Source organism: Dendrobates tinctorius, unplaced genomic scaffold (assembly GCF_039654945.1).
Source record: "Dendrobates tinctorius isolate UK_male_01 unplaced genomic scaffold, ASM3965494v1 ptg000020l, whole genome shotgun sequence".
Taxonomy (NCBI): Eukaryota; Metazoa; Chordata; class Amphibia; order Anura; family Dendrobatidae; genus Dendrobates; species Dendrobates tinctorius.
The window spans coordinates 27,261,382-27,273,870 of record NW_027361688.1 but is presented as its reverse complement, the minus strand read 5'-3'; the positions used below and the strand labels follow the sequence as shown (position 1 = coordinate 27,273,870).

Sequence of the window (12,489 nt, the reverse complement as noted above, 5' to 3'; positions counted from 1 at the left end):
TAAGGAGTGAGTGGTGTATGCACGTATGAATGTCTCTGGTGACTGACTCATTATGAAACCCCTACCCTTGGTACGCATGTGTTGTGCAGCCTAGCCTGCTAGCGCCCAGGCTTAGGCGTAGGTAGGTCAGAGTTTGAGTCAGGCATTAGTCATCAGTGACTCGGCACACCTCAGTGCCCGGGCTCCACACTCCATAGCCAGCGTCTATAGCGGCGCTCGTGGCAGCGATACTACGCGCTCAGTGGGCCTAGAAGGACTCTAACCCCGTGTCCTTGGGGTAGAGTTCTGTGGCCGCTTGCTGTGAGTTCTGTGGCCGCTTGCTGTGCGCTCTTTGGCTGGGCTCTGTGAGTTAAACAGACTCCGGCATCCACGTTCAGCGACTGCGCGGCTCTGTGAATTAACAGAGTCCGCTCCTGTTCACATTGGGTGATGTAACCCACGTGTGACTGTTTTTACGCCGCTCTATTCTTCCGTCATTTTCTAGCAGCAGTGTACCACCTCTGCACGGAGGACCCCGGGCTGCGAACGCACCTACTACTACTTTATAATTTGGTGTGTTCCGCCAGCCCTAACAAACTATACCTTGGGTAATGCAAGTCATAACATTCTTATGTCATCATGTGCGTCAAGACGGTAACATATACATTGATGTTAAAGTCCTGGTCAAGCTGGAAGTCCCATCTCCATTATAAAACAGGACAAAGATGATGGGCACGATTAAAGAGCAACATTAAATTTGTATTAGATAAGTTTGTTAGAAAACACAAATATAATCTGCCATGTGTTTAACTACTACATAAAATATTCCCACCTCATATTATTGTATATATTCTGATGTATTGTAAAGATCCATAGAAGCTCAGATACACTGCTACATATTTTTTACTGACTTCTTTATTAACTACATTCAAGCTGGGTGCGCGCTGTGATTATGAACCACGCAATAGGGTGTAACCATGCTTCAGACTGACCTTGCAAAGGGGTATAACCACGCACCAGACTGGCGTATGTGCAGACTAACAGCAAACATAAATACCTGGTGTACCTCTCTTGCCACTCCTACCTTGTGTATGAAAAAGCTCTATCGTTAATACTGTTTGGCTAGAGCTACCCGATAGCGCTATCCATGAAGAAAGTGAACGGGTAGAGCTATCCCATAGTTCTATTTCTAAAGGAAATGAACGGGTAGAGCTATCCGATAGCGCTATCCCTCAATGTTGCTGAGCGTAAGCTATTTCACATGGTTGAGCGCACTTGGGATCTGCCCCCAAGGCCCTGCCCATGCCCAATGTTTGGTCCGTAGACCGCGGCTAGGAGTTAGTCCCGCTTTTGTGTAATAATAATGATGATGAGGGCCACTTGATTCACGAAGAGTGGACCTTCAGCACTCAGGAGAGGAAAAACCTCCAGTGGAGGAAACCTCTAGGGCACCATGGCTGAAAGTCTGCACTTCCCTTAAGCTGTAGATGTTCATTGATGAGAACAGAGACCGAGCCCGGAATCTGCCTTGTTGTGCAGTAGGAAACCCACTTGTTCAGTGAGTGCGTCTAGCTGCGGAAAATCCAGTAATGTCATATCCAATGGTGGAGAACAGAGACCGAGCCCGGAATCTGCCTTGTTGTGCAGTAGGACACACCCACTTGTTCAGTGAGTGCGTCTAGCTGCGGAAAGTCCAGTAATGTCATATCCAATAGTGGAGAACAGAGACCGAGCCCGGAATCTGCCTCGTTGTGCAGTAGGAAACCCACTTGTTCAGTGAGTGCGTCTAGCTGCAGAAAGTCCAGTAATGTCGTATCCAGTGGTGGAGAACAGAGACCAAGCCTGGAATCTGCCTTGTTGTGCAGTAGGACACACCCACTTGTTCAGTGAGTGCGTCTAGCTGCGGAAAGTCCAGTAATGTCATATCCAATAGTGGAGAACAGAGACCGAGCCCGGAATCTGCCTTGTTGTGCAGTAGGAAACCCACTTGTTCAGTGAGTGCGTCTAGCTGCAGAAAGTCCAGTAATGTCGTATCCAGTGGTGGAGAACAGAGACTAAGCCTGGAATCTGCCTCTTTTTGCTGATGTAAAGTTGTTGTCTCCAGCTGGATCCCATGTTCATTGTGGGTTCACAGCGAGACCGTACTCTGCCTCACCTGCAATATAAATGTCACAAAATTAGCAAAACAGTAAAGATTAATACATGTACAAGCAGACAGATTATAATGACAGGGGCGACAGAAGACATTTACTTGTCATCCTTTAACTATAGATTATAATACTGTACTATATAATACATAATGGGTATTATTTAATGTCTATGTTCAGGTATGTTCTGCATCCTATCAGTGCTGTTATATGAATAATAGCACCCTGCCTATTATTTTAGGATCTTCTGTGTTTAGACCACAGCTTACTAGCAATCCCTCCCTCATGGTATATACAGCACTGCACCTCATTAATAATCTTTATAATAATCTTTATTTTTATATAGCGCTAACAAATTCCGCAGCGCTTTACAGTTTTGCACACATTAGCATCGCTGTCCCTGAAGGCTCACAATCTAAATTCCCTATCAGTATGTCATTCCTATAGCCCCATAAAAAAGCTGTGATTGACGGTGAAACAAGTGTCAGGGTTAAGTGGTGGAGTGGCAGTTTTGGAATTATAGCATGCTTAATTGTACTTGGTACTGACTTGAGTTTTTATTATTGGTTTTCTGTATTACTAAGGCTTAGTTATTAGTACAAGTATTTGCTTATGGCATCTGGTAGTACATTGGATATAGAGCACTTTTTCTTCTGCCATCAGCTCTTTTGATTTTTTACATTTGCACTTTAAGTCAGTATTGCTATGTATAAAATGTGATCGTGATTAAATATTCATCTGTTTGTTCTTGCCATGACCACCCACTGTAGTTTGTGTTTTTTATTTGTAGTCATATACTCATCCAATATTGTTATGTATTGTGATTTATTAAAGATAATTTATATTATTCTTTATTGTATTTGTGATTTGAGAATGACAACTCCCTTTCTCCTGCAGTCCAGCAATTCTTGGCTCACAGACTTCTGATATAGCTTGCATAAAAAAAAGTAACGCATCGATATTTAGGCCATAGGTGCCCAATTCCTAATTATTTAGCCTATTTCCTGTTAAAACTAATACATAACATAGATCATAAAAAATAATAAATGCGCTAAGCAGCTTCCGGGTTGTAACAACTTCCATCCAGTTGTAACTGGTGACGTCACAGAACACCTCTTGCCATGTTAACCTCAACACACCACTCCTCAACCCACACTCCTCTCACCTTTCACCATCTCCACTCACGTCCACTCACTTTCACTCCACATACGACCCTTTCTCTCACTCCGTCTCTCATTCTCACGCCGTCATCGTCGCTGCTCCACCATCCCCGACATCTTCCGCCGGCGCCATCCTGGATCCAGACGTTGTCCATGCCAGCAACATGTTCTTGTGGCGACGCCATCCTGAGTATCGTGAAATCCGGCAATACTCAAGATGGCTTCGCCGCAAGAACATGTCGCTGACGTGGATGAAGTCGGGATCCAAAATGGCGTCGGCAAAATCTCACAAGATTTCGCCGACACCATTTTGGATCCCGACATTGTCCACGCCAGAACATGTCGCCGGCGTGGACAACGTCTGGATCCAGGATAGCGCCGGCGGAAGAAGATGTCGGGGATCGTGGAGCAGCGGCGATGACGGCGTGAGTATGAGAGACGGAGTGAGAGAAAGGGTCGTATGTGGAGTGAAAGATGGGGGGGACGTGAGTGGAGATGGTGAAAGGTGAGAGGAGTGTGTGTTGAGGAGGTGTGTGTTGAGGGTTAACATGGCAAGAGGTGTGTCACTATCCTCCCGATGCGATAGCATCGGGCCTTAATCTAGTAAAATATATTTATAAAGCTCTAAGGCTGCGTGCACACGCTGCGGATTCCGCTGCGGATTAATCCGCACGGATTTTGCAAAAACCGCAGATAATCCGCAGGTCCAAAGACCTGCGGATTATCTGCGGTTTTGCCTGCGGTTTGGTCCTGCGGATTCACTATCTCCACAATGGTGGAGATAGGAACCCGCAGCGGTTTCCGCAGAAAGAATTGACATGCAATTCTTTCTGCGGATTCAAAACCGCAGCAAATCCGCGCGTTTTTTTCCGCAGCGTCGGCACAGCGTTTTTTTTTTCCCATTCAAATGAATGGTACTGTACACCGCAGCTAAAACTGCTGCGTGTCCGCAGCGGCCAAAACCGCTGCGGAAACGCAGCGGAATCCGCAGCGTGTGCACGCAGCCTAAAACCTTACATTCGGTTTTTGTTGGCATAGGCCAGAAGTTCCTGAAAAACAAACTTCATGACGACTTTATATTTCTCTCTGTCTTTGTCCAGGACAAGATGTTTCTCAAAATTTTGAGGAGGCGGAGGAGTAGACAAAGGAGGAGTCAGAGGAGGAGGCGGAATAAGTCCTCTGCCCTCTTGTTTTGTAAATGATAGTGTATAAATAATTAGTTGTTCATTAATGGACATTGATTCTACTCTGTCGCTCTGAGATTGAGGGCCAGGAAATTTTAAGAAATTGCTTGAACTGCAGTTCAATAATATATTGCTTAGGATGGCAGATTTTTAGTTTATGCAAGTTATGCAGATTAGAACAGATTATATTTATGGTAGTAAGCATTCTTCTTATCAACATGGAAAAAAAGGAACTTACTGTCCGAGGCGACGAGCACAGTCTAAATCGTCACGGTGACGATTACATAATGGGGTCCAGGCGTGGAGATGTCGGTGTTTTCGAGGACATCTCTGTTTTCGGCAGTGGGTCCATGAGCATCTTCCTCATTTCAATATTTGTTTTATCCAAATATTCTCCTGTAAGGTGTAACACTCAAATTAACATTACTAAAATAAAAGCTTCTTTGTTAAAGAATATCAATATATCAATATTACTGGTTTTAAAATCGCTAAATTGTGAAGTATGGAAACAGAAGGATCAAACAACCATTTATCTCCTTGTAGAGATTTTTTATTAGGCTGCTGTTTTTCTATTAAGCATATGTTAGAAAAGCCTGAGAACTTACTGTCAGAGATGGTCACATCCTCATTTGGGTGCTTATTGATGATTACATATCCGGGACCAAAAATAGAAATTTTGTTGTTTTCGAGGACATCTTTGTTTTCGACATTGCGTCCAATAATTATTTCATCCCAGTTTTCTCCTGTAAGGTGTAACATTGAAATTAACATTTTTACAGTCAAAGCTTCTGAGTTTGATAATCAATATTAAAGGTAATCTGTCGGTAGGTTTTTGCTATGTAAGCTGGAGACAGCCTGCTGTAGGGGTGAAAACACAGATTTGAATGATGCCTCCCTTATCAAGCTCTATCCTGTTGTTTACCTTTAATGGTTGCTTTAGCACCAGGAGCTTAGTATTGCTGGGACTCAGGAGCACATGCCTCCTGGCCCGGCAACGCCCCCTCCTGTGATAAGCAGCTCACTGTCTATGGACGGAGCCTGGTGTGGGCGGGGGAAGATTTCTCAACTCTGCTTCATTGCTAAATCTAAAAGCTCTGATTGTGTGAGAATGGCTGCACCCAGTAATCCAAGTTATAAATTGTTGGATTCAGCTTCTCTTTGCCTACATCAGGCTGCTCTCAGATGAGGTAGCAGAAACCTGGTGACAGATTATATCCGCTAAATTGTAAAGTATGAAAATAGAAGCATCAAACAACCAGCTATCTACTTTGAGTTTTTTTATTATACTGTTTTTTTTTCTATTAAATATATGTTATAAAAGCCTAGAACTTACTGTCAGAGGAGATGATCACATCCTCATCTAGGTCGATACTGATATTTACTTAACTGGGGTCAGACTTAGAGATGTTGTTTAACTCTCTTTTCAGCCATGGGTCCAGAGTTGAAGAAAATCCCCAATTATAATAAATTTGTAATTGTTACTCCCGTAGTACTGATGAAATCACAGATATGGAAATCAGAGACGCACGTGACTTTTTTTCTCTTATACAATATTGATCCCCAACGATATCACAGTTGTGACCTCATGGCAGGGAGCATCGTATGTCCACACAGGTGATGTCACGATGTACCTGAGATACCTTTAGCCACTAATAATAAAGCAGCTTCATCCATTTTTATGTGTTTCTTAATACTACTAGTTTTGTCTCTAAATCACTGATTACACAAGATTCAGGGCCGTACTGGTTCACCGGAGAACCGGAGGATTCTCAGGTGGGCCCAGGCACTGACACCTGCTGGCATACTGACCAGGAGCTGCCTAGGGCCTCCACTGCTCCAGGGGACCCCAGCGAGTGGTTATGGTGCCCCTGAGTGAAGGGGGACCGCCTTGTGCCTGCGGAGTAGCAGCTGGAGATAGGAACCTGTCCCTGCTGCTAAAGAGAAATGAATATTCACGTCTCCCCATGCCCCCATGGGTGTGGAGAGGAGTGAATACCATTTTACTTTAACAGGCAGGCAGTATTAGCAGCAGGCTGCAGCTAACACTGCCCGCATGTAAAGCCCCACCACCACCGATCCACTCTCTCACACACACATAAAGCATCACACCGCACTGCACCACATACACACATGCATGCAGACAGACACACAGCACACTAACGTCTCCGCAAGTTCCCCGCACATATCCTGGCATCCTGCTTTCTGCCTGGCACTTCCTGTGTGAGACAACGCAGCTGGATGATGTCATCATTCAGCGTGCGGCTGTTTCAGACAGAAAACTGCCGGTGAGAAAGTGGCTGTCGGGATGTGCTGCGGGGAACTTGCGGAGAGGTGAGTGTGCCGTGTGTCTGTCTGCGTGCATGTGTGTGTGTTTGTGTGTAATTCGGTGCAGTGCTTTGTGTTTGAGTATGAGAGAGTGGTGTGCTGTGTGTGTATGAGTGAGAGTGGTGCTGTGTGTGTATTGGAGATTGGCAATGATAGGGTGGTGGGGAAGGATCATGGGGGTGGTGGGAAGAAGGCAATGATGGAGGTGGTGAAATGGGCAATGATGGGGTGGTGAGGATAAGGCAATGATGGAAGTGGCGATGAGGACAATGATGGGAGTGGAGGGGGAGAACAATGAAGGAGGTGGAGAGGGGCTGCACTATACTCTGAGGGGGGCTGTATTATTCTTTATGTGGGGGCTACATTATATTCTGTGGGGGGACTGCATTATTCTCTAAGGGGACTACATTATATTCTGGGGATACAGTATACTCAATGATGGTGGTGGGGGGAGGCAATGACAGAGGTGTTGAAATTGTCAATAATGGGTGTTGTGGGGGAGAAAACAATGATGGTTGTGGTGTAAAGGACAATGATGGTAGTGCTGGAAAGGACAATGGTCGTTGTGCGGGAGGAGGCAATGATTGAGGTGGTGGAATGGGCAATGATGGGGGTGGAGGGGGAGAATAATGATGGAGGTGCATTATACTCTGTGAGGGGGCTGCATTATTCTTTATGAGGAGGCTACAATATAAATTCTGTGGGGGACTGCATTATTCTCTCAGGGAACTACATCATACTATATGAGAGGGCAGCATTATGCCCTATGAGGGGGCTGTATTATATTTTGTGGTGGTGCTGTATTATACTATATGAGAGGGGCTGCAGTATACCCTATGAGGGGGCTACATTATATTCTATGGTAGGAACTGCATTATACCTTATGAGGGGGTTGCATTATATTTTGTGGGGTGCTGCATAATATTCTATGAGGTGGACTGCATTATATTCTATGAGAGGGGGCTGCATTATATTCTATGAGGGGGGCTGCATTATATTCCATGTGGGAGGCTACTTTATATTCTATGAGGGAGGCTACATTATATTCTATGAGAGGGCTACCCCAAACCCTGCTACATAATTAAGACATCTACTACCTTACATTATATCCTGATATTAGCGTGTTTAGCGTGATATTGGTGGTCTTGTATTTATTGCTATGTAGCTGCATAGTGGGCCCCAAGAATAATTTTCTCTGGTGGGCCCAAGGTGCTCCAGTCCGACGCTGACAGGATTCATGCTGGAAGATGACTATCACCAGGCAGCAAGAAGTAAATGCAATAAGCATGGAACAATTGGAGAACTAAAGGATCTGAGGATTTTCTGATCAGTCCTGATTACACAGATAGCGTGGCCTTTATATCAGTAGGTCCCGTGGTGCTGACTTCCCCTTTAAGTCCATTACCATATATCAGTGGTCACACTCTGTTTCACATATAAGCTCATTGGGGTAATCAATATAAATCCTGCACTGCCAAGAGATCCCGCTATAATGACCTCACACAGCCGTTATTTTTTTTTAGAATATGGGTGAAAAGAGACTATCTAAAAGTATCATAGTCTCTTAAAAAAATTAGAAAATCAAATAGTTTTTTTTGTTTGGCGGACATGCGTAGGGCATCATGAAGATGAGTGTGATCAAAGGAAAAAGGCTGACGATACAGTACAGTATAAAAATAGGGGAGCAAACCACAAGATCTACCTCTGTGTATAGGGTGGAATCACCTACACGCTTCTTTCAGAGACTATTTATATTAGGCAGATGTTTTCTGCTAAAAAAAATCATAAATACATGAAAACTTACTGTTAGTGGAGATGATCATATTCTCATCTGGATCTATATCGATGACCACATAATCAGGGCCAGAAGAAGAGTTATCGGTGTTTGTACACACATCTCTCTTTTCGGCCATTGGTCCATGAGGAGCATCGTCACTGACGTTAGAGTTGTCATCCTCTTGTTCTTCTGAAACATAGAACATTGACATCAGCATCATTAAAATAAAAGCTTCTATACGTTTGTTACAAATATTAAAATGACAAAGGTATTATCATCTCTAAATGGTACTATTAATTACGAAAAATAGAATGGCCAAATCCTCCGGGTATCATTCATGTATGACACTGGCGGACACAAACCAAAAAGGGCCCCTGTGCAAGAATAGTATAAAGGCCCTTTACAGTCCAATAGCTCATCATAATGCAAAATTTCACCTACTTTGTAGGCGGTAATGGCCCCCCTTACCTCTTGGGCCCCAGTGGTTGCATCAATGATATGTCTGCCCTTGATGTATGGGGTTATTCACCAACATGTTCCTTTTAGAGATTTTTTATTTTAACTAGGCAGTTTTTTTTCTGTTAAACATATGAAAATCTGAGAACTTACCATCAGAGGAGACGATCACATTCTCATCTGGGTCTATATCGATGGCCGTATAACCAGGGCCAGATGAAGAGTTATCAGTGTTTCTGACGACATCTGTCTTTGTGGCCGTCAGTCCATGAGGAGCATCGTCACCTGGATCATCTGTAACACAGAACATTGACATTAGCATTGATAAAATAAAAGCTTCAATATGTTTCAGCATGCACAAGAGATAAATCGAGCACGCCAAAACCGCTGCAAAAAACACACAAAAAAGCATCAAAAACGCTACAAAATGCAAGAAACAAAACAAGGAAAACAGATTTTGTTTCTGCAGCTTCTTTCCTGCCAAGAGATCAAGTTTTGCTGCCGAAAAAAAACGCCTAGTGTGACCGTACTCTGAAACAGATTTCATGTATTGAAAGAAGCTAATCAGAATATGACTAGAGTAATTATTCAGCTTTAAAATGCGGACTGCGATTCTCCGGTGGTCTCATGCACTGACACCTGCTGGCATACTGGCCAGCAGCTGCCTAGGGCCCCCACTCGTCAAGGGGCACCCAGCCAGCGGCTTTAGGGCCCCTGAGTGAAGGGGGCCGCCCTGAGCCTGCGGGGCAGCAGCTGGAGACAGGAACCTGTCCCTGCTGCTAAAGAGAAATGAATATTCACGTCAACCCATGCCCCCATGGGCGTGGAGAGGAGTGAATACCATTTTACTTTAATAGTAAGCAGCGCTAGCCGCAGGCTGCAGTTAGCACTGCCTGCATGTAAAACCCCACCACCACTGCTCCACTCTCTCACACTCACACACAAAGCATCGCACCGCACTGCACCACATACACACACGCACGCAGACACACAGCACACTCACCTCTCCGCAAGTTCCCCGCACACATCCCGGCATCCTGCTTCCTGTCTGAGACAACGCAGCTGGATGTCATCATTCAGCATGCAGCTGTTTCAGACAGAAAGCTGCCGGCAAAAAAGTGGCTGCTGGGATGTGCTGCGGGGAACTTGCAGAGAGGTGAGTGTGCTGTGTGTCTGTGTGCATGCGTGTGTGTTTGTGTGTATGCGGTGTGGTGCTTTGTGTGTGAGTATGAGAGAGAGTAGTGCTATGTGTGTGTATTGGAGATGTGTGTATTGGAGATTGGCAATGATAGGGTGGTGGGGAAGGAGGCAAAGATAGAGGTGGTGAAATGGGCAATGATGGGGGTGGTGCGGGAGAAGGCAATGATGGAGGTGGCGATGAGGACAATGATGGAGGTGGAGAGGGGCTGAATTATGCTCTGAGGGGGCTGTATTCTTTATGTGGGGGCTACATTGTTTTCTGTGGGGGGACTGCATTATTCTGTCAGGGAACTACATTATATTCTGGGAGGGCTACAGTATACTCTATGGGGGCTGCATTATATTCTGTGGTGGGGCTGCATTATTCTCTCAGGGGACTACATCATACTATATGATGGGGCAGCATTATGCCCTATGAGGGGGCTACAGTATACTCTGGGGGGCCGCATTATTCTATTTGAGAGGGCTGCAGTATACCCTATGAGGGTGCTACATTATATTTTATGGTAGGAATTGCATTATACCTTATGAGGGGGTTACATTATATTTTGTGGGGTGCAACATTATATTCTATGAGCTGGGCTGCATTATATTCTATGAAGGGGGCTGCATTATATTCTATGAGGGGGGCTGCATTATATTCTATGAGGGAGGCTACATTATATTCTATGAGGGAGGCTACATTATATTCTATGAGGGAGGCTACATTATATTCTATGAGGGAGGCTACATTATATTCTATGAGAGGGCTACCCTAAACCCTGCTACATGTACTACCTTATATTATACCCTGATATTAGCGTGTTTTACCACACAATTGGTGGTCTTGTATTTATTTCTATGTAGCTACATAGTGGGCCTCAAGAATGATTTTCTCTGGTGGGCCCAAGGTACTCCAGTCCGACGCTGATAATGTCAGATTAGTGAGGCTGTACGTACCGTAAGGATCAGCCCTATTCTCTGTATCTTCTCTCCAGCATTTCTTCTCTATCAGAAGTCTATAAAATGATAAAACAGAAGTCATGTAGCAAATTGTAAAGTAAAGTCTATCTGTGTTCTGCAGAATGTTATGAAGACATTTATTTTTCGTCGTCTATTTTGTCTCTCCTGATCTGCAGTCATTTTTGTGATCTATGACAATCAGCATTTTTTTCAATTATACAGAAAAGTCCATTGTGCTCGGACCGGTCAGAGCCAGTTTATGACCCACTAAACATCTTCTCTAGATGATTCCCTTTCCTGAATCGTGTGATGACCTAAAGATGGGATGTTTCTTCTATAGACTCCCGTGTAGCCCACAAATCAGTATAAGACTTACCCACAGATGATGATGATGGTACAGACGACACAGGAGACGAATCCAAGGAAGAAGTAGACGGCAGGATGTAGAATAACCATAATGAAGTATTCTATTGGAAGAAAAGAATAGATGTCAGATATTTGGAGCTTCTAATACAGACATTATACTTTGCACCTCATTTACGTAACCAGACCTAGGATCATTCCTATGAGTAAGGGGACACATACACAACACATAGCTGTCGGCCCATGGTTCAGCTGATCTGTTCAGCCGGCAGATATTTCTCCTGACTCCTCCATACACAGGAGCGCTAAGTCTGCCGATCGCACCTGTGTTCTATGTAAGAAAGCCGCTGGCAGATTCCTCTGGCGACGGCTTATTTAGCTGGGAACAAAAAGATCAACACTTGGACTGTCGGCAGAGCTGCTGATATTGGGGAATTGGTCTGTCACTGGTCTCATGTGGGAGCCTGAACTCTAAGACTGAACAGATCAGGAAAATAGTAAATCCCAACAAGTTGGAGAAACTCAATCCAAGGACCAGAGCTATCACTGACAAAGGCTACAAAAAAACAGCACCAATACATAGCCACCCAAGAACGGAAGAGAGGCAGGAAAAGTTAACCCCTCCATGACCAGGCCGGGGAAAGAAAAGCAAGAAGCAAACCCCGACCTGGATCATGACATTACCATAAATTTGGAATTATTTTCCCCCAAAGTATTGATGAAGTCACACATATGAAGATCAGAGATACACGTGACTTCTTTATCGCTTACAGGGGATCTCCATTCAAGCTTACAATTTGTTTGAGCCTGGAATAGGGAATACATGATGGGAGAAGGCTCCGGGATTACAAGTGACACATGAAGAATCCTCCAAAAAATGTACCATGTAACTTACTAACAATAACCCCATATTGGATAAATATCTGGGAAAACACTTACCTCCAGGGGCCAAAGCC

General features: G+C 44.4%; 1 protein-coding gene and 1 long non-coding RNA gene across 3 annotated transcripts in view; one reads left to right on the top strand and one right to left on the bottom strand.

The window, feature by feature from the left end:
• LOC141083571 (uncharacterized) overlaps positions 1-12,489 on the top strand; it is a 101,374-nt gene that overhangs the window by 65,737 nt on the left and 23,148 nt on the right. The window lies entirely within an intron of this gene.
• LOC141083570 (uncharacterized) lies at positions 1,390-5,586 on the bottom strand. The gene is made up of 3 exons (XR_012230752.1): positions 5,076-5,586; positions 4,709-4,866; positions 1,390-2,134 (listed from the first exon to the last, which is right to left on the bottom strand). It is a non-coding gene; the product is annotated as an uncharacterized lncRNA (long non-coding RNA).